This window comes from Marmota marmota, unplaced genomic scaffold (assembly GCF_001458135.2).
Source record: "Marmota marmota marmota unplaced genomic scaffold, marMar, whole genome shotgun sequence".
Lineage (NCBI taxonomy): Eukaryota > Metazoa > Chordata > Mammalia > Rodentia > Sciuridae > Marmota > Marmota marmota.
In genome coordinates this window covers 52,873,532-52,895,014 of record NW_025999968.1, presented here as the reverse complement: position 1 = coordinate 52,895,014, position 21,483 = coordinate 52,873,532, and the positions used below count along the sequence as shown (strand labels likewise).

General features: G+C 44.8%; 1 protein-coding gene across 4 annotated transcripts in view; it reads right to left on the bottom strand.

Annotated features, from left to right (window-relative positions):
* Eva1c (eva-1 homolog C) overlaps window positions 1-21,483 on the bottom strand; it is a 78,506-nt gene that overhangs the window by 45,169 nt on the left and 11,854 nt on the right. The window contains exons 2-3 of one of the 4 annotated variants that reach the window (XM_048803571.1): window positions 20,376-20,586; window positions 19,894-20,287 (exon numbers count right to left, since the gene is read on the bottom strand). The exons of the other annotated variants lie outside the window; for them this stretch is intronic. The gene's annotated coding sequence lies outside the window, so the exon portion shown is untranslated. The remainder of the gene's footprint in view (window positions 1-19,893; window positions 20,288-20,375; window positions 20,587-21,483) is intronic. 4 annotated transcript variants of the gene reach the window in all.

Genomic DNA, 21,483 nt, shown 5'->3' with positions numbered 1-21,483 from the left:
ATACCAAACCATAACATAACATACCATATTCTCACTCTGAAAATGGAATTCTGAGGGCAGAACCTCAATGACTCAATGTGCAGAACTAACGAGTTTGAGCTCATTTGGGCCTTTTGTGCTCTGAGGCAGAGGGGAGCCCCCACCTCAGTCCTAACCCTATGCAGTACAAAGAAGATACATTAGCAATAAAACTTGCACTAAATTTAGTTCAATGCCTTCTTCAAAATCTTTGCCCACATCCAGACTGTGGATAACAGTCGGTGTCAAAATAAAATGAACTATCAAGCCACCAAAAGACACGGAGGAAATTTAAATTAATATTATGAAATGGAAGAAGCCAGTCTGAAAAGCCTACATACCATGTACTGTATGTCCAGCCCTGTGACATTCTGGGAAAGACAAAACCATGGAGACGGTTAAAAAACCATTGGAGGCTGACAGGAGTGAGTGGGGAAGGAGGGTGAGTGTGTAGCGCACAGGAGATTTAGGTCAGTGAGATGACTGTATATGACATGCAATGGTGCATACATGCCATTTCCATTGTCCAAACTTTTAGCATGTACAACATCAAGAGTGAACTCTAGTGTAAGCTATGGATGCCGGGTGGCAAAGATGTGTCTGTAGAGGTCCATGTCCATCAGTTGTAACAGACACTCCAGTTGGATCTTTATTGCAGAAGAGCCCATGTAGGGAGGCAGGTACAGGGAAACTACTTCCTGTTCAGTTTTGCTATGAACCTAATGCTTCTTTAAAAAAATAAAGTCTGTTTGAAATGAAAAACAAACTAAAAAGATCCCTATGCCCCCCAGGGCAGAACTGCGGACAGGGTTCAGCAGTGGGGAGGGGCTGAGCGGGTCCAGGGGAGCTGGCAATGCTTGGTTCTTGGTCTGACTGGTACACAAAGGCTGTACTGGGTGAAAGTTCACCCTGCTATCCAGGATTTACACACTTTTATTTGAAGGTAGGTAAATGAAAGGGTTTGTTTAAAAAAATTCATCTGTAGTTATCTGGCCAGAGATTTTAAACTAATAATACGAACTGAGACACCGTGGAGCCTTGGAGGGTTTACAGAGCAAGGGGGGCACTGAACCCCTCTGCAGCCAACCGCACTCACACAAGAACACAGGAAGTCAGAGTGACAGCCGGAATCTCTCTCACAAGGACCAGCCATGGTCCCACACACTCATGGTCCTACAAGGTTCCTTCCTTCACCGTCTTCTGTTTGTCAGGGAAGACATTTACAACTACCCATTGATTTAAGCAACGTGGAGGACATGAGGGAACAGGCTGAAGCCATTTGCGACGGTGGGGGTGAGTGCGGGGAACCTGTTTAGCAAAGGCTGAAAAGTAAGTGAAGGTTGGGAAAATCAAATGGCCCACATGATAGGCAGAGAAATGGCTCCAAAGATGTCCACATCTCTTAACCCCTAGGACCTGGGATTAGGTTACCTTACATTGTACAAGGGACTCTGTAGATATGATTAAGCCAAGGATCCTGAGAGGGAGAGATTACCCTGGATTATCTGGGAGGGTCCAAGGTAATCACAAGGGTTCTCAAAATGAAGGAAGCACAAGGGTCAAAAAAAAGGATATGTCACATGGAATCAGGTGTGACACAGCCTGGACCCAAGAGGGTAGGCGGAAAAGGCAAAGGAAGAGATTTCCTGGAGCCTCCGACTGAAGCAGCCTGGCCAACACCTTCATTTTACACTTCTGACCTCATACAGTACGATTAAACTCATGCTGACTTACGCCACTAAGATCGTGGTAATTTGTTACAATAGTCACAGGAAGCGAACAGTTTATACAAATGACTGTTGCAACACCCTGATGAAGAGGAGAGACGTGGGGCGATGGTTGTTAAGAACTGATGTTTAGGGAGAGATTTTGGAATGTTTATACTTGGAAGTGTACGCATATGTGTATGTGTGTATGTAAATGCACATGCAAATGAGTCCTAGGTTCCCAGGTAGGCTGTGGTCCAAGTTTGAAAGTGACTATTGGCAAGAGATTGCTTGAAATTATGGGCCCCACACTAAATACAGGGAAGGAAATGAGCACAGGAGAGGGGAGAGGTCCAGGAGAGGAGGAGTCCTGCTGGGCCAGCAAGGTCACACTGAGGCAACCACACCAGCAAGCTGGAGAGGCAGGAGGTTGCGGTCAAAAGTCCTTTGAAGGTAGAGTCATTGCAGATCATGGAGATGTCCCAGAGTAGCCGTAGCAGGGGGTTCTATGGCTGAACCCCCTTCTAGAGAAGGTTCTGGAAATGAGGATGCCAGGGCTGAGAGTGAGGATACCTCCGGAATGAGCACATCCTAAGATGAAGGTGGGAGGCAGGGTGGAGCAGGAGCCTGCTGCCAAGGCAGTTCTTGAACAAAGGGCAGATGATGGATGAGCCGCTCCCAATCTAGAGCGCTTTGCAAAAGCGTATCGCTGCTCAGTGGGCAAGCCCATTCTTTGCAATGTGCTGGGCAGAGTCCACACACTACTTAGCTTCCCCACACCTGGGTTTTTTGGCTGGTTTAAAAGAGAACCATTAAAAAAAAATCTATTAACGCTATTTTTTTGGTAATGGTTCACTCCGGATCATGTTGGATGAGTCAAAAATGTTTAATTTCTTCATACTCTCTACCAGAGTTTCTTCAGTCTTAACTCTAATTTTATAGGTAAGTCTTTGCTCTCTAGAAAGAATATGAAAGTTCAGGTTCTTAAAAAAGTCAGTCCTTAGAATCCAGTAGAGCCTGACACACTCTGTTGATCCTGTTTACACTGGTGGGCAAGGGAAACGGGAGGGTGTAGACTATTCATTGGCTTCACCTTCATGAAGCTTAGGTGGCTTATGCAGTTTAGGAAGCTCCAAGACACCCTTCCCTGGTGAACACCCCACAGCAGAGAAGCTCCTTAACCTATGGCCATGGCTAGAACCTTCCTCAAAGCAATATCCTGCAAGGCTTGGGGTGGGCAGATCTTAGAGTAGTTTAATATGGGTTTTTAGGTTTTCCTTTTTTTAAACAAAGAGGAAGAATTCCTGGGAAGTGAGACCCTAAAGAGCAGTGGGAGCTCTCCTCCATCCTCGGAAAGATTTGGAGAAGTCTTCTTGGGACCATGCCCATCACATTGACGGTGAAAACTCATTTGCGTACAAGCAATCAGGGACTAGAGAATGGCCAGAAAGGTGGAAACAACTCATTTTCAAAGTGTTGCATGGGATAATGGGTGTTTTGCAGAGTCAGGGAAGGCATTTCTATGGCAAAATAAAGCCTGGGGCATGCTGGGATAAGTCAAGGTCAATACAAGTCTTCCCTGCAGGACTTCTCAGAGCCAGAGGTGCCAGTGTGCCCTGGGACGCCCGAAGACCAGAGCAGGCCCACGTCTTGACCAACCCCCACCTTTCTGCATCAAGCTTCTGAGGGTTTAGGTTAAACACATCACTGTGTTAAACAAGGTCTAGGCCAAGGCCTGCATCTAACCTGGAGGATTTCAGAGGACCATGTGGCCACAGAATCATCATGAGTAAGCCAGTGATGGAGGGTGGGGATTACAAATCTCAAGACTAAGGTTCAAACTGGGATCAGGGTGACTGACTGTCGTGCTTACTTTGAGGAACTGATGTCCCCAGGTAGCGGTGTGAGGATCAGATGATGCAATGGGCATATACATCTTTGATCTATGATAAGCCACTGCACAACTCTAAGATATTACCACTGTAAATCTCAAAAAAAAAAAAAAAAAGTTAACTAACTTAGAGATCCCATTGGTGAAGTGCTGAACAACCCCGCGCCAATCAAATTCCACTCCCAGTGCCCTCTCAGCTCTGGCCCACGGAGAGAAAAGTATTTAGTTCAGCAGCTGCCCTCACAACCCAGAAATGTCACTGTTGAGCTTGCAAGGAATGAAACTTCTCCATCTCTCTCTTCTTTCTTCCTTATAATTAAGATCTAGAAAGTTACTAATATTTAGAGGAGATCAAATGTGCTGCAAATTCTTCCCCTCTTTCTTTTCTGTTACAGTGATGTCCACATTTCCCAAGCTCTAACGCTGCCTGAGCCACTCTGAGCACACCATATCCATGTTCTATAAAGTTCCCCAATCACCAGGGGCCAATTTCACAACCTTGCTTCTGGGAAGAGAATGGAATTCAATTGTTAAGACTTTGCCTCCCACTCCTTCCCCTTCAAAAAAAAAAAAAAATTAAGTGGCACCCTGCTCTTGTAAATGCTGCAGATAAGAGACCACTCCCTTTTATTCACAAACATTCAGAGGTGACTCTACATGTTTGAAGTCCTTTTTCAGAAAAGAGGGTTTTTTTTTTTCTTTTGTGTGAGAACTCATAGAAGCAATGAGTCAGTATTTCTAAGAATACAGGAAAGGCCCCATGGCAGGTGAAGAGTAGGATTGGGCTCCATGTGGCAGGCAAAAAGATCAAAAAGTGATTTAGGGTTGCAGGGTAGCTCAGTGGTAGAATATTTGTCTAGCATGCACAAGGTCTTGGGTTCATCCCCAGCACTAAAAAAACAAAAAGGTGAAGTTAGATGTGAGTCTAAGTCCTTTCTCTAAATCCAAGTTCAGACTAAGAAGCTGAACCTGGAGGTTAATTAGGATGAGAACTAGAATCCTCAGTCTATTTCTTAGATACCTGAGATGGGGCAGGGATTGTGACAGAATCATGAGAAATATGGGTGACATGGAGTAGTTATTACTACTCTTAAGTGATGAACTTAGATCCTGGCCCCAAAACAAACTAGAGGAGGACAGATGGTGAACTGAGAGCCTAGACAGGGTGGACAGGATACTTGCTTTTTGTATGGGAAGATATATTTTCCAGGCCCCCACTTTGCAGTAGAGAGAGCCACTGGAAGGTTCTGGGCATTGGAAAAAGGGCAGAGGGACGTTTGTCATTTGTAGGTCTAGCCCTTGAGACCCCTGTGCAATCCGCTATGTCTTGCTTTCCCCTACCTGCTATCATGTGTGGACAAAGGACAGGACGAGAGCCCCAGAAGTCAGGGGAGGGGCCAGATGGAGGGAGCTGGGTCCCCAGATGACTGCATGGAGCAGAGCCTCCCCCATTTCCAATCACAGTAACATCAGCAGGAAGAATCCTTTATTCTGTGATGACATGGAGACTTGGGGTTTGTTTGCTTCAGCACCTAGCCTACCCTGGCTAACACTCCAGCATCCTGCCAGCTGGTGTTTATGTTAAATAGGAAGATGGTAAGACTTTGAGAAGCTTACTGTTTGGGGATGTTGTTGCTGAATCCATTCCACATGACCAGCAATCATCATTGGTGGAATCATTTCTTTAAGACTTTGTAACAGTTGAAATGAGTTAAATCACTGAGGAGATGAAAGGGATTAGATGTCTCATTAATTGGCCTCTCAGTCACACTCTTCACTATGGTACTGACTCAAAAATTGCACAATCACAAAGTGAACAGCAGAAGCAAATGGGAAGACAGCCACAGTCTGAAAGGGAAAGGATGGAATTTGATAAACCATGAGAATGGAGCTTGAAAACAAGGAGAAGCAGCAAATCGGTTATATTCGAGAGATGTAAGGATGGTTTAACATGCCCAAATCAATAAACATGCCCAAATCATAAATAGAATTAAGGACAAAAATCATGTAGTCATCTCAATAAATGCAAAGAAAGTCTTTAACAATCCCATTTATAATAAAAGGGATAAAAATTGAAGAAGACACTAGAAGATGGAAAGACCTCTCATGTTCATGGTTAGGCAGAATTAATATTGTTAAAACGGCCGTACTACCAAAAGCAACATGCAGATGCAATGCAATGCCCATCAAAGGATCAGTGACATTCTTCACAGAACTAGAAAAAAACAGCCTGAACAATCATTTGGAAGAGTAAAAGACCAAGAATAGCCAAAGCAATTCTAAGGAAGGAAGGAAGGAAAGAAAAATACTGAAGGCATCACAATACCTGACTTCAAAGTATACTATGGAGCTACCATACAAAAAACTGCCTGGTGCTGGCATAAAAACAGACACATAGACCAATGATATAGAACAGAAGATGCAGCAACAAATCTACACGTCTACAGTCATCTGATCCTTGACAAAGGTGTCAAAAATATACATTGGCGAAAAGACAGAGGTTTTAACCAATGATGTTGGGAAAATTGGTCATCCATATGTCGAAGAATGAGACTAGACCTTTATTTCTCACCCTTCACAAAAATCAACTCAAAATGAACCAGAGATCTCAGAATTAGATCAGAAACTATGCAACTCCCAGAAGGAAATGTAGGGTGAACACTCCAGCTTTTAGGCACAGGCAACAACTTTCTTTTCTTTTTTTTTTTAAGGGGGGCGGGAGAGAGAGAGAGAGAGAGAATTTTTTTTTAAAGAGAGAGAAAGAGAATTTTTTTTAAAAGAGAGACAGAGAGAGAATTTTTTTAATATTTATTTTTTAGTTCTCGGCGGACACAACATCTTTGTTTGTATGTGGTGCTGAGGATCGAACTCGGGCCGCACGCATGCCAGGCGAGCGCACTACCGCTTGAGCCACATCCCCAGCCCACAACTTTCTTAACAGGATCCCTAAAACTCAGGAAATAATGCCAAGGGCTTATAAATGAGGTGACATCAAATTAAAAAGCTTCTAAACAGCCCAGGAAGCAATTAGGAATGTGAAGAGAGAACCTACAGAATGGGAGAAAATTCTTGCTAACCATTCTTCTGACAGAAGAGTAATACCTAGAATGCGTAAAGAACTCAAAAAACTTAACACTAAAAAAAATCAAATAACCTGATTAATAAGTGGGCCAATGAATTAAGCAGATACTTCTCAAAAGAAGAAATTCAAATGGTTCACAAATCCATGAAAAAAAAATGTTTAACATTGTTAACAATTAGGGAAATGCCAATGAAAACTCCACTGAGATTTCATCTCACACCAGTTAGAAAGGCCGTCATCGAGAATACAAATAGTAATAAGTGCTGGAGAGGATGTGGCGGGAAAGGAACACTGTTGGTGGGATTATGTCAATTAGGACAACCACTGTGGAAATCAGTGTGGAGGCTGCTCAGAAGACCAGGCATGGAGCCACCATACGACCCAACTATGCCATTCCTTGGTATTTATCCTAAGGAATTAAGATCATCGTACTGTAGTGACACATGTGTACCCATGTTTACACAATTCACAATAGTCAAACTGTGCAACCAGCCTGGATGCCCACCTACAGTTGAATGGATAAAGAAAATGTGGCATGTGTACACAATGAAGTTTTATTCAGCCTTAAAGAAAAATGAAATTATGTCATTTGTAGGAAAATGGATGGCACTAGAGACCATCATGTTAAGTTAAATAAGCCAAACTCAGAAGGTCAAGGGCTATATGTTTCCTCTCACATGTGGAAGTTAGAGAGGAAAAAAGGGAAAAAAGGTGAGGAGGGACATTTTCATAAAACTTAAAGATAGATCTGTAAAGTAGAGGAAAGGAATCAGGGGTGGGTGGGAAGAGGGGACGGAGGGGGACATGCTGGGGAGCGATATTGGCCAACTCATATTGTTCCATTATGTGCATGCACAAATAGGTAACGAAAAACCCCACCATTATGCACAACTATAATGCAGCAATAAAACGTGGAAAATGATAATCAATATATAAATTGAGAGTAGAATTAGTCCTGAGATAGGAGAGTGGATTTTCACTTAGAGCTTACATTTACATCATGAATGAGATCAATGAAAACATTTTAAATGTTGGTTATTTACACAAAGCAGTAGCAGCAGCCACAGCAGGTGGGCCCTGAGGGACCACTCAAGTCACCTGCTGAGTGTGGGGGATGGGTGGGGACCAAGGGCAGGCTGGCGTGATGCTCCGGGCACTCCCAATCCTGCACCAGGGGGGCCAATTCGGAGGCCACGTACCCTGTGGAGGGAGTTCAGACTCTGGAAGCTCAGGTTGGTCTTCAACAGATGGCACTGTTACCTCTGTGCTCCTTGGTTTCCTCCTCTGGAAAATGGACGTCCATCCTGCTGTCCAGTTGATCCACAGCTGATAAGAAACCCTTGAAGCAGAGCTCCTCACATAGTGGCCGAGCCTGTCCATTTCCTTCTCTGGAGAGAACAGGGGGGCTATGGCCTGCCTGTGGTTTCAGGGTGTCCGCCACAGGTTCATGTGTTGAAATGAGATCCCCTTCGTGAGGTTTTAAGAGGAGGGAAATTTAATCTGATGCTGCTGTTGAGAGGTGGGACCTTGGAAGCTGATTAGGATTGGATAAGATCAGCGAGGTAGAGCCCCATGATTGGAATAGTGACCGCTTCATAAGAAGAAGAGGACACATACGCATGTGCTTTGTCTTTCATCCTGTGGTACTAGGAGAGGACGGGAGACTGTCAACAAGAAGGCCGTCAACAGGTATGGACTAGAACTGTGAGCCAAATAAGACCTCTTTTCTTTATAAAGTTGCATGCCCTAGGACACTTTGGTTATAGTAATACAAATGAACTAATACAATGATATTGTGAGAAGAGATTAGGGGCCAGTCTATGGAAGTGAAGGCCCCAGAGAAGGAAGGATGAGGAGCACCCCTAATCCACTGGTTCCAGGTTTAGCCTGAGTTTGTCCTGAGAATTAAACATTTTCCTCCATGTTTCAGGTGCTACAGAAGCACTTTTCGTGGAATGAGCACAAGCCTCCCTGAAAAGAACCATTTAAGTGATAATTGGGAAGAATTTGCTGACTTCTGCTCTGCTCTTTTTGAGAGCACAAATCCCTGAAATCCAGTTTCCAAGCACTCTTCCTCAACAAACGCAGCTGTCCTCCTTGACAATAAAACTGCGGGGTTGTCTTGGAGCCCTTCTATTTCCAAAGGTATAAAACAAAATAAAGCCCGTAAACTCTCTAAACATGCCATTGTTTGAGAGCATTTAAAGGAATCCCACAACACACGGGATTAAAATATCCCCACATTTCTCAGTAACGGAGAAAATAACCCTGGAACCTGTCTGCCAACCTTTGACAACAAACCCTAGTTCTTTTCTGCCTTAAGAAAACCGCACGAGGCACCTGGCTGCCCTTTCCACCCTGACAGGGACCTCTTTCCTTTCCCCCTGGCCTTAGAATTTTTGTTGGTCAATGTTGGGTTTTGACAGCCACTTGACCAGCTGTCCCTTTTCTTGTTATTTTTCTCCATTCATTTCCTTCTTTCGGTGCACTGACCACTGACTCATCAAGCCCTGTACTTTCCCCGTATATTCGTACATATTTTCAGTGGCCTATTTTGCGCGGCTGCCCACATGCGTACAGTCAGGCATTGCTTAAAAACAGGAGTACGTTCTGAGAGCTACGTTGTCAGGCTGCTTCATGGTTGTGTGAACAGGATAGGGTGCCTTGCACACACCTAGGTCACATCATGATCTTAGTCTGTTGTTGGCTGAATGTCATTCTGCAGCTTGTGACTATGTGTGTGGACTGCAGACCCTGTGCCTGCTGGACACCAACCTGACCCTGCTGCCCTTGACCACGTGGAGCCATAGGGTCAGCTCTCCCCTTTGGAATGTAAGCAGGGACTTTGTTTTACTGACAGCTACATCCCTGGCCCCTAGAAAGAGTATGACCCTCAGCAGAAGGGCAACAAGTCATTTCTGAATGGACGAATGAGCGAGAGAGGGAGGGAGGAAGTTAGTCAAGAAGGAGCTGATGGAAATTAAGTAAGTACAGGTTCTGATCGGATTAACCCTCAGAAGCAGCCAGCACTTCAGTACTTACAGATTTCTCTTTTTTTAAATTTTATTTTTTTTTTAGTTTTCGGTGGACACAACATCTTTATTTTGTTTGTATGTGGTGCTGAGGATCAAACCCAGCGCCCTGCTCATGCCAGGCAAGCGTGCTACCACTTGAGCCACATCCCCAGCCCCAGATTTCTCCATAATGTGGTACATCTACATGTACATATACGCATGCCTACAGCCTTGCCTAGGTATACACCAAAATTTGCATATACCAAATTCTCACATGTTCAAGTCCCTTTGTAAAATTGGCCTAATATCTGCATACAACCGACACACATCCTCCCGTTCACTTTAAGTCATCTCTAAATGACGGACATCTAATGCAATGTAAATGCTTTGTAAATAGTTATAATACTGTATTATGATTCAAAAATACTAGAAATAAAGTCTGTACATGTTCACTAAAAATACAATTTATTTTCTGAATATTTTCAATCCTCAGATGACGAAACCATGGATACAGAGGGAGGACTGTGTGTGTGTGTGTGTGTGTGTGTGTGGAGAGAGAGAGAGAGAGAGAGAGAAAAGGATATGAGTCAGTCAATTAAAGAATTACTCCAAATGTTCTGAGTTGGTCTTGAATTACAATCTTTAAATTATATCCCCTGTTTTATTCCAAACAGGTCTGGTAGGAGCCCCTCTGTGCCTTTTCAATCAAACGTTCCAAATCCTATAAAAATGAACGCCTTGTTTGGTGACCAGGTACTGACTGCGGAAAGTTATTCCGCGAACATCATCTGGATTCGATTAGCCTAAAAGTAACTGTATCAATCCCCATTTTCCCCAAGCATCTAAAACAAGACACCTTTTCTTTTCTTTGGGATGCAGAGTGATCCCCAAACTACAGAGCCACTTGGCGGTGAAGCCGGGATTGCAGTGCATTTGATAACTTAATGCAACTTTTACCAGCACTTAAAACTCAGATATGAAATCTATACTTGATCTTTTCTGCTTGGAATTGGCCAAATTAGTGGTTCCCTCCCCACGTACAACAAAAGGCTCTCAGAAACACTCAAGTGCTAACCAACTAGAAGGACCGGCAGAGCCCAACACCCAGACATGGGGGCGGGGTGGAAGGATGCCTCTCCACACCTACTGCTCTAAACAACTTTTGGCTCTGGACAGCTCATTCCCCCTCATGCCCACTTTCAGGATGTGTAGGATGAGCAAGGCAGGAATGTTCAAGGAAGAAACAAAGACTTTAGGGCATGTAATCTATGTTTAATTGACTTAATTGGAAAATTAGATAGTAATTTCACTGTTCATAATAATGAATTTTTTTTTTAACCTTTCACATTAGGGATGCTGATGGTTCCAGAGTAGCATTAGGAATCTCACAAAGCTATTTGAGAGATGAAATCAATTAGCTGTGGGGGCAGGACAGGTTTGCTGTACTCCTGACAGAGCATGCTTCATTCCCTAAGCAGGTGACAGAATCAGTGACTGGACGTTCCTAGAGCTTCCAACGGATGTAACAGCTTTCTTGAAAAGGCTGTGCTTTGAGCCAGGGTTGGGTGACCCACTGGCTGTCCCTGTTACGCCTCCTCCGGGGCTCAGAGCCTTCTGGACAGGTCCTTCTGTCTCCCCATCTCATTTCTCCTGTGTATTTCACAGAGGCAGGGAGCCTGGCTTGGGAGTTGGCAAGTGTAAAGAAATATGGGCACCTGCACAGCCATCAGGCTGGCCAGCCCTCTGTTCCTCCTAATTGCTTTCCTGGCTCACTCACCCCAGGGCCGGCTGTGAGCCGCCAGCCGACGGAGCTGCACTGGGTGGCCCCGGAGCCCGGGCTGTCTTCATTCTCCCATGGGCCCTGTACTCACCCTTCCTCGTCCTTTTCTCTGCTGACCCTTGTCCCTCTGGCTGCCCTCATCCTGTGCTTTCTCCTCCGTTGCCTTATTTTAAGCATCAGTGTTGGGTGACAGCTCAGTGATTCCCCCTTAACATCTACTTTATTCACCACCATCCAGGAATCTTCTTTTTGATTCCTGGCCATCTTTTGGCTGGATAAGTTGAAATCGTGCACATACACTCCCCACCCCTGACGCCCCACTGCCAGTGTGTTGGTGGACCCACAGTCGACTCCCCCATTTGTAAATTCTGCATCTTGCAAACTGCTTGCTGACGTACATTGGGGGTGTCCTGGACGTGTGCAAAGTGGTGCAAAGTGTGGTTCTCCTGAGGCACAAGGTCCCAGGTGAGATCACAGGGGATGCTCTGCCTTCCTGATTCAGCACTTCAAACTCTCATACCAAAAACAAGTGTCATGGTCCACTTAGGAGAATCCTTTCACATTTTCCGTTGGTGCTGGTGATTTGGTTAGGTAAAACAGCCTCCGAGGAGAGCGCTGAAGTGCTGCCTGGCGTTCTTAACTCCCCCCCAAACAGTGATGCCCCTCACAGAATGCACGTTCGGGAAGCTTCATTCAGTCAAGGCTCTAACAAACTCTGACTTCTGGTCCAGGATCTTCCCAAGTTGAAGGGCCCTAAGCCTCCAGGGCAGGATTTCCAAAGAGGGAGGTGCCCACTCCCTCCCACTGCCTTTACAGTTTGTAACATTATGTCCAGGGTTATCTTGAATGTAACAGAAAGGGAAAGAGGGGGATGGGGGTGTACATGGATGAAAAAAGTTGAGCTGAAGAGAAATCGCATTTAGAGGGAAGACAAGTCTCTCAGTTTGGAGGTCTGGCAGGGTGAAGGCCGGCAAAGCCGTGGGAAGAAAAGCAGGGCCTTAAAAACCAGTTGCTCCTAGACTTGAAGAGGAAACAGGAAAGACTGGGGCCGCACGATATTATTTCTAGCACTGGAGTAACTTGGCTCTTGCAGCCCTAAGGACTCCAGATTTGTAAATGCCACTGGAAGGCAAAAGTCTCGTTTATTCTCTCATTTATCACTAAGAAGACCCGCATGTGGCCCTGGCCTTAAGGGCGAGCCAGGCCAATTGCTTACTGTGTCTCAGTGGGTGGGTGCTGTAAGAGGAAGCACAGCGGGTATGGGGGCAGGCAGAAACAATGGGCCTCTGACCTGCCCAGAGGTGAGGAGAGTTTCCAAGTGGGAGGTGATACCTGGGGAAAGAGCAGGGATAACCATGTGAAGACCATATACTCAGGCAGCAGGGGCAGAGGAGCTCAGAGGAACTCTTCAAAGGCTCAAGGGAGCTTCTCAAGGTTCAACACAGCCAGACTGTAGGGTGCGAGGTTGGAGCAGAGGCTGGGAAGTAAGCAGCACCTTGCTAAGAGTCTGAGCTTTCACCTGATAGTAGGTGGGAGCTACTGCAGGCTGCTATGAAAGGGAGGCAAGCAGGATTTGCAAGACACAAAACTCTCGGGGTGGCCTGGGTTGGGTAGATGCAGAGACCCATGAAAAAGTCAAGGTGGATGGAGTCCTCCAGGATGGAGAGAGGATGGTGCCAACTGGATCAGCACAGTGAGAAAAGGAGCAGGAGGGACTGAGATCAAGGTCAAATTCAGGGGTGTATCACACACGAAGCACCTTGTGCTTGGTTGAACACTTGCTGTCACTCTCTTGACATTCTTCTTCTTTTTCTTTTTTTTTTTAAGATTTGGAATTCCCATTTTATTATTATCAATGGCATCTTTGACATTTTTATTTATTTTATCTTTGAACTTCTGCTCTATAATGAAATCAAGGGGGAATGGAGCACGCGTGTACACAGATGAGGTGCCTGCCGTGAGCGCTACTCCCTTCCTGGCCCCTCCCTCCCGTGGAGTGTTCACGATGCATAGAATCCCAGAGGGTCCAGAGCGCGTGGAGCCCAGCAAGACCAAAGTGGGCACAGGGCAAGCATCGTACGTCCTCAACAGAAAACGCAAGAGACGCTGACAGCTCCCACGGACACTAGACTCAGGATGTGGTTTAATTAAAAAGGTAATGACACGCTGTACCAAGGACCACCAAGAGCCCCCCACCCTCTTCTTTCTTGTGTTTGCTTCCTTATACTAGAAATGATGACACGGGAGGAGAGGAGAAGAAGGTGAAGTCCATAGTTCTGTCCTTTGGGTCCTTCCTGACACATCAGGAAGCCAAAGGTAGAGAGTCACCGTGGAATGTGCAGAGATGAAAAAAGAAATGAAAACATTTGAATTCATTTCTTTCAATGTTCTCATTGGTCCAGTGAGAAAAAAAAAACAAACATACATGCAAAATATAAATTTTGTCATTTCTATGATTCCATGGCCGAGTTTAATGCTCTTGCAGAAACTTGCATTTGAAAATGGCATTGCGGGCTGGGGATGTGGCTCAAGCGGTAGCGCGCTCGCCTGGCATGCGTGCGGCCCGGGTTTGATCCTCAGCACCACATACAAACAAAGATGTTGTGTCCACCGAAAACTAAAAAATAAATATTAAAATTCTTTCTCTCTCTCTCTCTCTTTCTCTCTCTCAAAACAAAAAAAGTGGCATTGCACAAGATAAAGACAGGCAGTCATACTGATAATTTTAAAAGTTAATTTGTCTTTACTCGGCATATTAAATGAATTCGGAAAACATCGTGACAAGTTGAGAGACTGAGACCTGAGAAGAAAGGGGAAAGGTACTTTTAAGTTTCTAACATTGTATTTCCTTTGATTTTAAAACAAGGGCTCCACATCTTCATTTTGCACTGGACTTTGAAAATTATGCAGATGGTTTTGATGTAAATATGGCAGTTTAGCCCTAGAATCGGCAGGAGTGGGTGGTGGGGAATGGAGGCAGAAGGGACACGGAGGACTCAGGGACGGTGGCCAGGTTTTGTGCAGGTGACGCCGTTCATGGGGGAAAGCCAGCACCGAGGAGCAGGCTTTGTGATTTTGTCCTGTGTAGGCTGATCCTGCCAGTGGGGCATCCCAGTGGTGCCCAAGGTCAGAAGTTCTGCGAGGGATCTTGGAGGACAGACCAGCGAGTCAAGGGAGTGGCCACCTGAGAAGAGTGGGCAGGGATGTTTAAGAGATGGTGACAAAGAAAGCCCCATAAAACGAGAAGGTAGGGAAGGATGACAGGAGGACCGGGGGTAACTAGGATGAGAGCAGAGGAGGTATTAGGGGTTGACCAGAGTGGGGGTTCATAAGCTCATAACCCTGAGTAAGGCGTTCAACCTCTCTGTGCCCACATATGGTCATCTATAAAAGGAACATGGTCACAGCACCCATCTCGGGCTCATGGAGGAGATTAAATGAGTAACCACAGTGAAGTGCTCAGATCTTCGCAGTATTCGATTCCCAAGGCTGTTTTAACAAGGTACCACAAACTGGGTGGCTTGGAATAACAGGAACTGGTAGCTTCACCCTTCCGGAGGCCAGACGTCTGAGATGAAGGTGTGGGTTGGGCCGTGCTCCCTCGAAGACTCTAAGACTCAGTTCCCAGCCTCTTTCCTGGCTGCTGGTAGTTTCTTGGCTCCTGGCAGCACAGCTCCTGTGTCACGTGGTACTCTCCTTGTGTGCACGTCTGTCTCTGTCCAAGTTTCCCCTTTTGTAAGGACACCAGTCGTGTTGGAAGAGGGCCCACCCAGATGACCTCATTTTAACTTGAATACCTTGGTAAAGACTCTGACTCCAAATAAGGTCACATTCTGAGGTACCAGGGGTTAGGACTCCAATCTGCTGTTGTTGAGGGGACACAGTCCCACCCATAACAACCGCTCTGCCCAGCGTCAGCTCTGTGCAAACATTCACCTTTATTCTTATCACCTCCATTAGTTGTCGTTTTCTTCAAAGGTAGGAAGCGGCCCAGCAAGGGGCACCCCAAGGCTGGGGAACCTGTCTGTTGTGGCCACAGTCTCCACAACAACCGTGTTCCTCCAGCAGCACAGGAAGCCCAGTGAAAGCCCACAGATAAAGTAAGAAGAGTGGACAGAGAGAAGGGAACAACAGGTTTTGATAAGGAGCCCAAGACAATCACCAGCAGGAAAATCAACAACAACAGTGCAGAGGGAAAATCTCCCTGTCTTCCTCCAATTCTGCGCAGGGGCGAGCAGAAGGCCTGAGACGTCAGGTGGACAGAATAGACCACACCACTTCTCAGCCTCCATGCACAGGTAGAAGGAAAGCCATGTTTCGGTCATTTATTAAGTCAAAGGGTAAGTTTGATCCACAGGATGAGAGCCTCACCAGCAGCAAAGGGTGTGCTTGCAACTGGCAAGTTCCAGTGCCCTTGGAGATGGTAAGAGGCACAGCATGACATCTGACCTGGAGGTGAGTGGTGGGTAGCAAGCAAGGTGACCTACCAGGAGTGCTCAGTGGGACATCACCTCACGGAAAGGATTCCTGGAGTTACTCTGAATGTCATTAATCCCAGGGGAAGACTCAGTTGGAGCTGCAGGGTGAGCCACAGCTTGGAAAGAGGGAGTCTGTTCTGAGGAAGAACTGAACAGGAAACATTGAGATGCAGCAATAGGCACTATGGGCACAGGCAGCCCCCGCAGAGCCCAGGTGGGCAGTCACCTCCTACCCAACCTAGGGCCATGTCCAGGCCTGACGCTCTCCTCACTTCATCCTAACACCAGACAACTTTGACTCTGTCTTCTCAGAATTCCCCCCTTGCCAATCCACCAGGATCCAGGAACTTTCCTTCTTTTTCTCTAAGACTTACATGTCCTAAGTTCAAGACATTTCCAGCCTTGCTAGATAAATGATTATGTAAGAGGGTCAATTAGCACAAGAGATAGGGATGATGATGCCTCCTTTGACCTAAAAGAAGCCCGTGATATACCTCAACCAAAAGTTCACTTCTGCCTGAAGTGATGCACAAGAACACGGCACCTTGTCTGTGACAATCCTGCCCCCCCAATACATAACAATACAACCAGGAAGAAACATCAGGCAAATACAAACCAAGGGGCATTCCATAAAATAACCATCAAGTATTCTTCAAGAATGCTGTTTTATCCTGTAGTTCATCACTACAACAAAATACCTGAGACAATTAACCCCATAAAGAAAAAAAGATTTATTTAGCTCATGAATCTAGAGGTCCCAGTCCAAGACCACTGCTTTGAGCCCCTATGAGGGTGCAGGATGGCAATGTCAGGGAGCACATGGTGGAGCAAACACCAGGAGCCAGGAAACAGAGACAGAGGGCAGGCCAAGGTCCCACAGTCCCCTTCAAGAACATGCCCCTAATGACCTAAAGACCTCCCTCAAGGACCCACCTCCTGAAGGTTCCACCAACTCCCAATAGCCCCATCCTAGGGAACCTTTAACACCTGGTCCTTTGGGGGCCTTTGGAAGACATTCAATATCTGAACTGTAGCAAAAGCCAATATCAGGAAAGATAAGACGGAGGAGGTGCTCCAGGGTAAAGGGAGCCTATAGGTACACAACATCTCCAAGTAAAGGTGATCTGGGATTTTCTCTTGCTCTGAAATTACAGTCAGCTCTCCATATCCATGGATTTTGCATCCATTGGTTCAACCAATCACTGAACAAAAATATTTTGGGGTAAAACTGTATCTGTATTGAATATATAGACCTTTCCCCTTATCATTATTCCCTATGTGATAAAGTATAACAGCTATTTACATAGCATTTACATTGTATCAGGTGATAAACATCATCTAGAGGTGATTTAAAGTAGACAGGAGGGTGCTCATAACTTATGTGCAAATATTACACCATTTTACATAAGCTACTTGAGCAAGAGAGGATTTTGATACCCATGAGGAGTCCTGGAACCAAATGACCTCAGATGTGAAAGGATGGAGATTTTATTTATATATATATATATATACACACACACACACATACATATACACACACACACAACTAATGGAATCTGATTAAGGTCTGTAGATTGGAAAATGATATTGCAACACAATTTCCTAATTTTGATCATTGTCTTGATTATGCAAGAAACTGTCCTTGTTGTTAAGGTACACACAGGGATATTTAGGAGTAAAGGAGATCTTGGTTGCAATTAAGAGAGAAAGTAATAAGGCAAATGTGGTAAAATGGTCATTTTGGGGAATATAGATGAAAGGTATAAAGGACATCTTTGTACTAATTTTACAACTTCTCTGTGTTTGAAAAACAGTAAAAATATTAAATATTGAATAAGTAGATAATTTAAGAATGTGCAATGTTTTCCTGCGGGTCTCAATCTTGTCTGTACATTAGAATCACCTCAACAGCTTTTAGAAAATATCGATGTCCCAACCCAGAGATTCAGTTCCAATTAGCTAGAAGTGAAAACCCAGATGTCAGTCTAGTTGAAACACACGGTATATTTAAACCCAAGATGACTCTGCTGTGACCCCAGAGTAGCAGCCATTTCTGAGCCTGATATGTTCATGTGAGAGAGCTCTAGGTGGGAGAGCCCTTATGTCTGCTTGTTTTGAGAGCCGACCCTGAGGGCAGCTTGGTGACCCCAAAGAGGAGCACAGTCATAGGCCCAATCTTGGTCCTGCCACTAAGAAGTCAAGAGACACCTGGTCCAAGTCCTCACCTGCACCATGTCTAGGTTTTCTGAGGCTGAGGAGTCTCCCAGGGGAGACTGCATAGCATCTCACTCTTATATCCCCTTCCCAGGGTGGGGATCACACAGAAAGACAGTCCCAAACCCCTGCAATGACTGGGTGGCAGAAAGGGATTTGGATGAGCACAGCTGGCTGGCTTCTGGTACCGTGGGCAAGTCCCATCAGTTAGCGTGACTCCCTGAGTTTCTTCCCTCCCTTCACAAGAACTGAAGTCTGGGAGGGGTCTTGGGAAAGAATCTGGAAGAGGCAAAAGAAAGACACCAATCTTCCTCTAAGTCACAGGGAAGCCAAGCTCCCATGGATAAGCTGAGACACCCACCATTAGCCTCCTAGCATCTAAGATCATATTCTGTTACCAATAACACAATGCCACAGACTGGGTAAGTTATAAAGATCAGAGGTCTATTTGACTCATGCTTCTGGACCCACATCTGGTGATGCCTTCTTACTAGCAGAGTCCCAGGACAGCACAAGGGTATCACTTGGCAAAAGACAGGTATTGCACAAGAGACCTAACCAAAGGGGCCTTAATAGCAGACCCACTGTCAAAATCACCCATTAATCCATTCGTGAGGGCAGAGTCCTAATCACTTCTTAAAGTTCTCACCTGGTCCTATCTCTTAATATCTCATACTGGGGATTACATTTCAACCTGAGTTTTGGAGGAGACTGACATATTCAAGGCACAGCACCTGGCTCTGGGGAAACAGTGCCCTCACCAAAAGACTGCAAAACAAGGCAGGAGGCTCTGTCCTAACCTCAGGCTTCACCTAAAGCTGCACCAGAATAGTGGCCACGGGCCACACATAGCTATTGAGCTCCTGAGATGTGGCTGGTCTGAATTTAGATGTGCTATAAGCTAAAATATGCATAAGATTTCCAAGTGTTCACAAGCAAGAAAGATGTAAAATATCTCATTAATAGTTTTAAAATATTGAGTAACATTGAAATAATATTTTGGACATATAGGGTTAAATAAAATTTAGGAAGGAAATTCATTTCACCTCTTTTACCTTACCTAATGTGGTCCAGAGGATAGTTAACACTACATATATGAATTACATTATATTTCCACTGGACAGCTCTTTCCCAAAGTCTACACGTTGTCCTTTGGTGGCTTATTTTCTCAGGGATAATTTTATTAAAATTAAACCCAGGAAAGGCCAGGTGCAGTGGCGCATGCCTGTAACCCCAGTGGCTTGGGAGGCTGAGACAGGAGAATAGTGAGTTCAAAGTCAGCCCCAGCAATGGCAAGATGCTCTAAATAAAATACAAAATAGGGCTGGGGATGCGGCTTAGTGGCCGAGTGCCTCGAGTTAACCCCCAGTAACCTCCCACCACCACTGAAAAATAATTAAGTCCAGGAAGGATTTTGTATGCAGTGAAATCAGCCCTAGTCCCTGAATATTCTGCAGAATTCCCCTGTGGTTCTCAGGCTTCCGTAAATCCAACAAATTCACTCTTCCCCACAGTCCACTAAAGTGCAGATACTATCATCTAATGTTCATTTCTCACTGCTTGCTTGAATAATAACAGAGATAATTATACTAATTTAAACCTCACCCTCGGCACTGCAATTTTAACCCAGTCTATGAGGCTGAATCACAAACATTTGACAATCTTTAAAGTAAAGCTCTCAATTAATACATCAGAGTGCCTAAACCTTACCTATAATTTACCTTCCCACAGAAAGAGAATACGGAGTAATAAAGATATATGATACATAGCAGACTTCCATCAAAGACTCCTTGGTGGTAATGAGTCACATTCCAGAAGGGTCCATGGAAGGCTGTCATTTGGGGTTGGTTTGCTGTCACCATGGACTGCCTTCTAAGGATGAAGGCTTCCCGCTTGTGCTTAAGCTTTGCATCCACAGGAGCCATGAACTAGGACATTCCCTTTAAGCAGGGCTTCCTCACAGTGAACTGGGTAGTGGAGAGCCAGGTGGGTTTATCTGTGTCTATTTCTAGAGACTGATCTTCTTGTTCACAGTCTGGTTTCATCTTGGAACCAGCCGGGTGCAATCCATAGTTTGTATGTGGTCTCCATGTTAAACCTCCCACTATGGAAAAACAAAACAAAACAAAAACCCTCTTCAGGGCATTAGGGGAACCCTGGAAAGCAGGAAAAAGGAAATAGAGCTGTTTTACCCGAAATATATGACACTAGATGTAGGACCCAAGCAAGTGGTTTGAGGGCAAAGCCATCCCGGTCAGGTGAATGGATGGTTGGCGACACTGTGAGAAGGTTTCCCAGCCCAGAACCTTATCAGCTGTTCATTGCGCAGGGGGATCCTGGGGCTGAGTATAATGCTCAGCTGCTGGCTTCCTCTCTCTTTCTCTTTTTGATAAAGTATGTAATCTTTAAACACAAGATAAGACAGATGAGGAGGACCAAAAATATGTGTGTGAATATACATATCATTGTATGTGAATATATATATAATTGTATGCCTATATATATGCATACAATGATATATACACACATATGATGGGAAAGATCGCTGCTCACATGTCCAGGGGTAAAATTAAGATACAGCATCTTCATAAACAAGTTTTTCCTGCTTAATTTTCATGACATCTATACCTAGAAGTAAGTACTGAATGCATGAGTCAGGCACAATGTCTCCAGACCTATATTTTCTAAACCATAAGGAGCAAAAGAATAGTAAACTCTTAGAAGAACATGCTCTGAAAAAATATATACACAGTCTCCATATATTCATGATTCCTCATCCGCCGTCTAATCCACTGCATATCAAAAACATTCAGGAAAAAAAATTGTAAATGTACTGAACATGTACAGGCTTTTATTGTCATTGTCCCTAAACAATTACGACAACCATTGACATAGCCTTACATTGTTTTAGGTATATTACACTGTGTTACACTGTAGTACAGTGTTATAACTAATCTAGAAATGAGAAAGTATACAGGAGGATGTGCATAAGTTATATGCAAATACTGTGCCATGTAATACGGGGGACTTGAGCATCTGCAAATTGGGGTGCCTAAGAGGGTGGGCCCTGGAGTCAATCTCCTATAGATGTTGAGAACAACATATACTGTGTACATAGTCAAGAATGTTTTTCCTTTTATTGCAGGAAGCCACATTCATTTGAAGGTCATCCTAATCTTTGCATAAGAACACAATATCTTTTAATGAAGAGGGTGTCAGAGAAAAGATGCTTCAGTGTCATAATATGAGCTAATTCTGAAAACTGAAGTTCTGCAGCCCCCAGATGAGCAGGGACGAGAA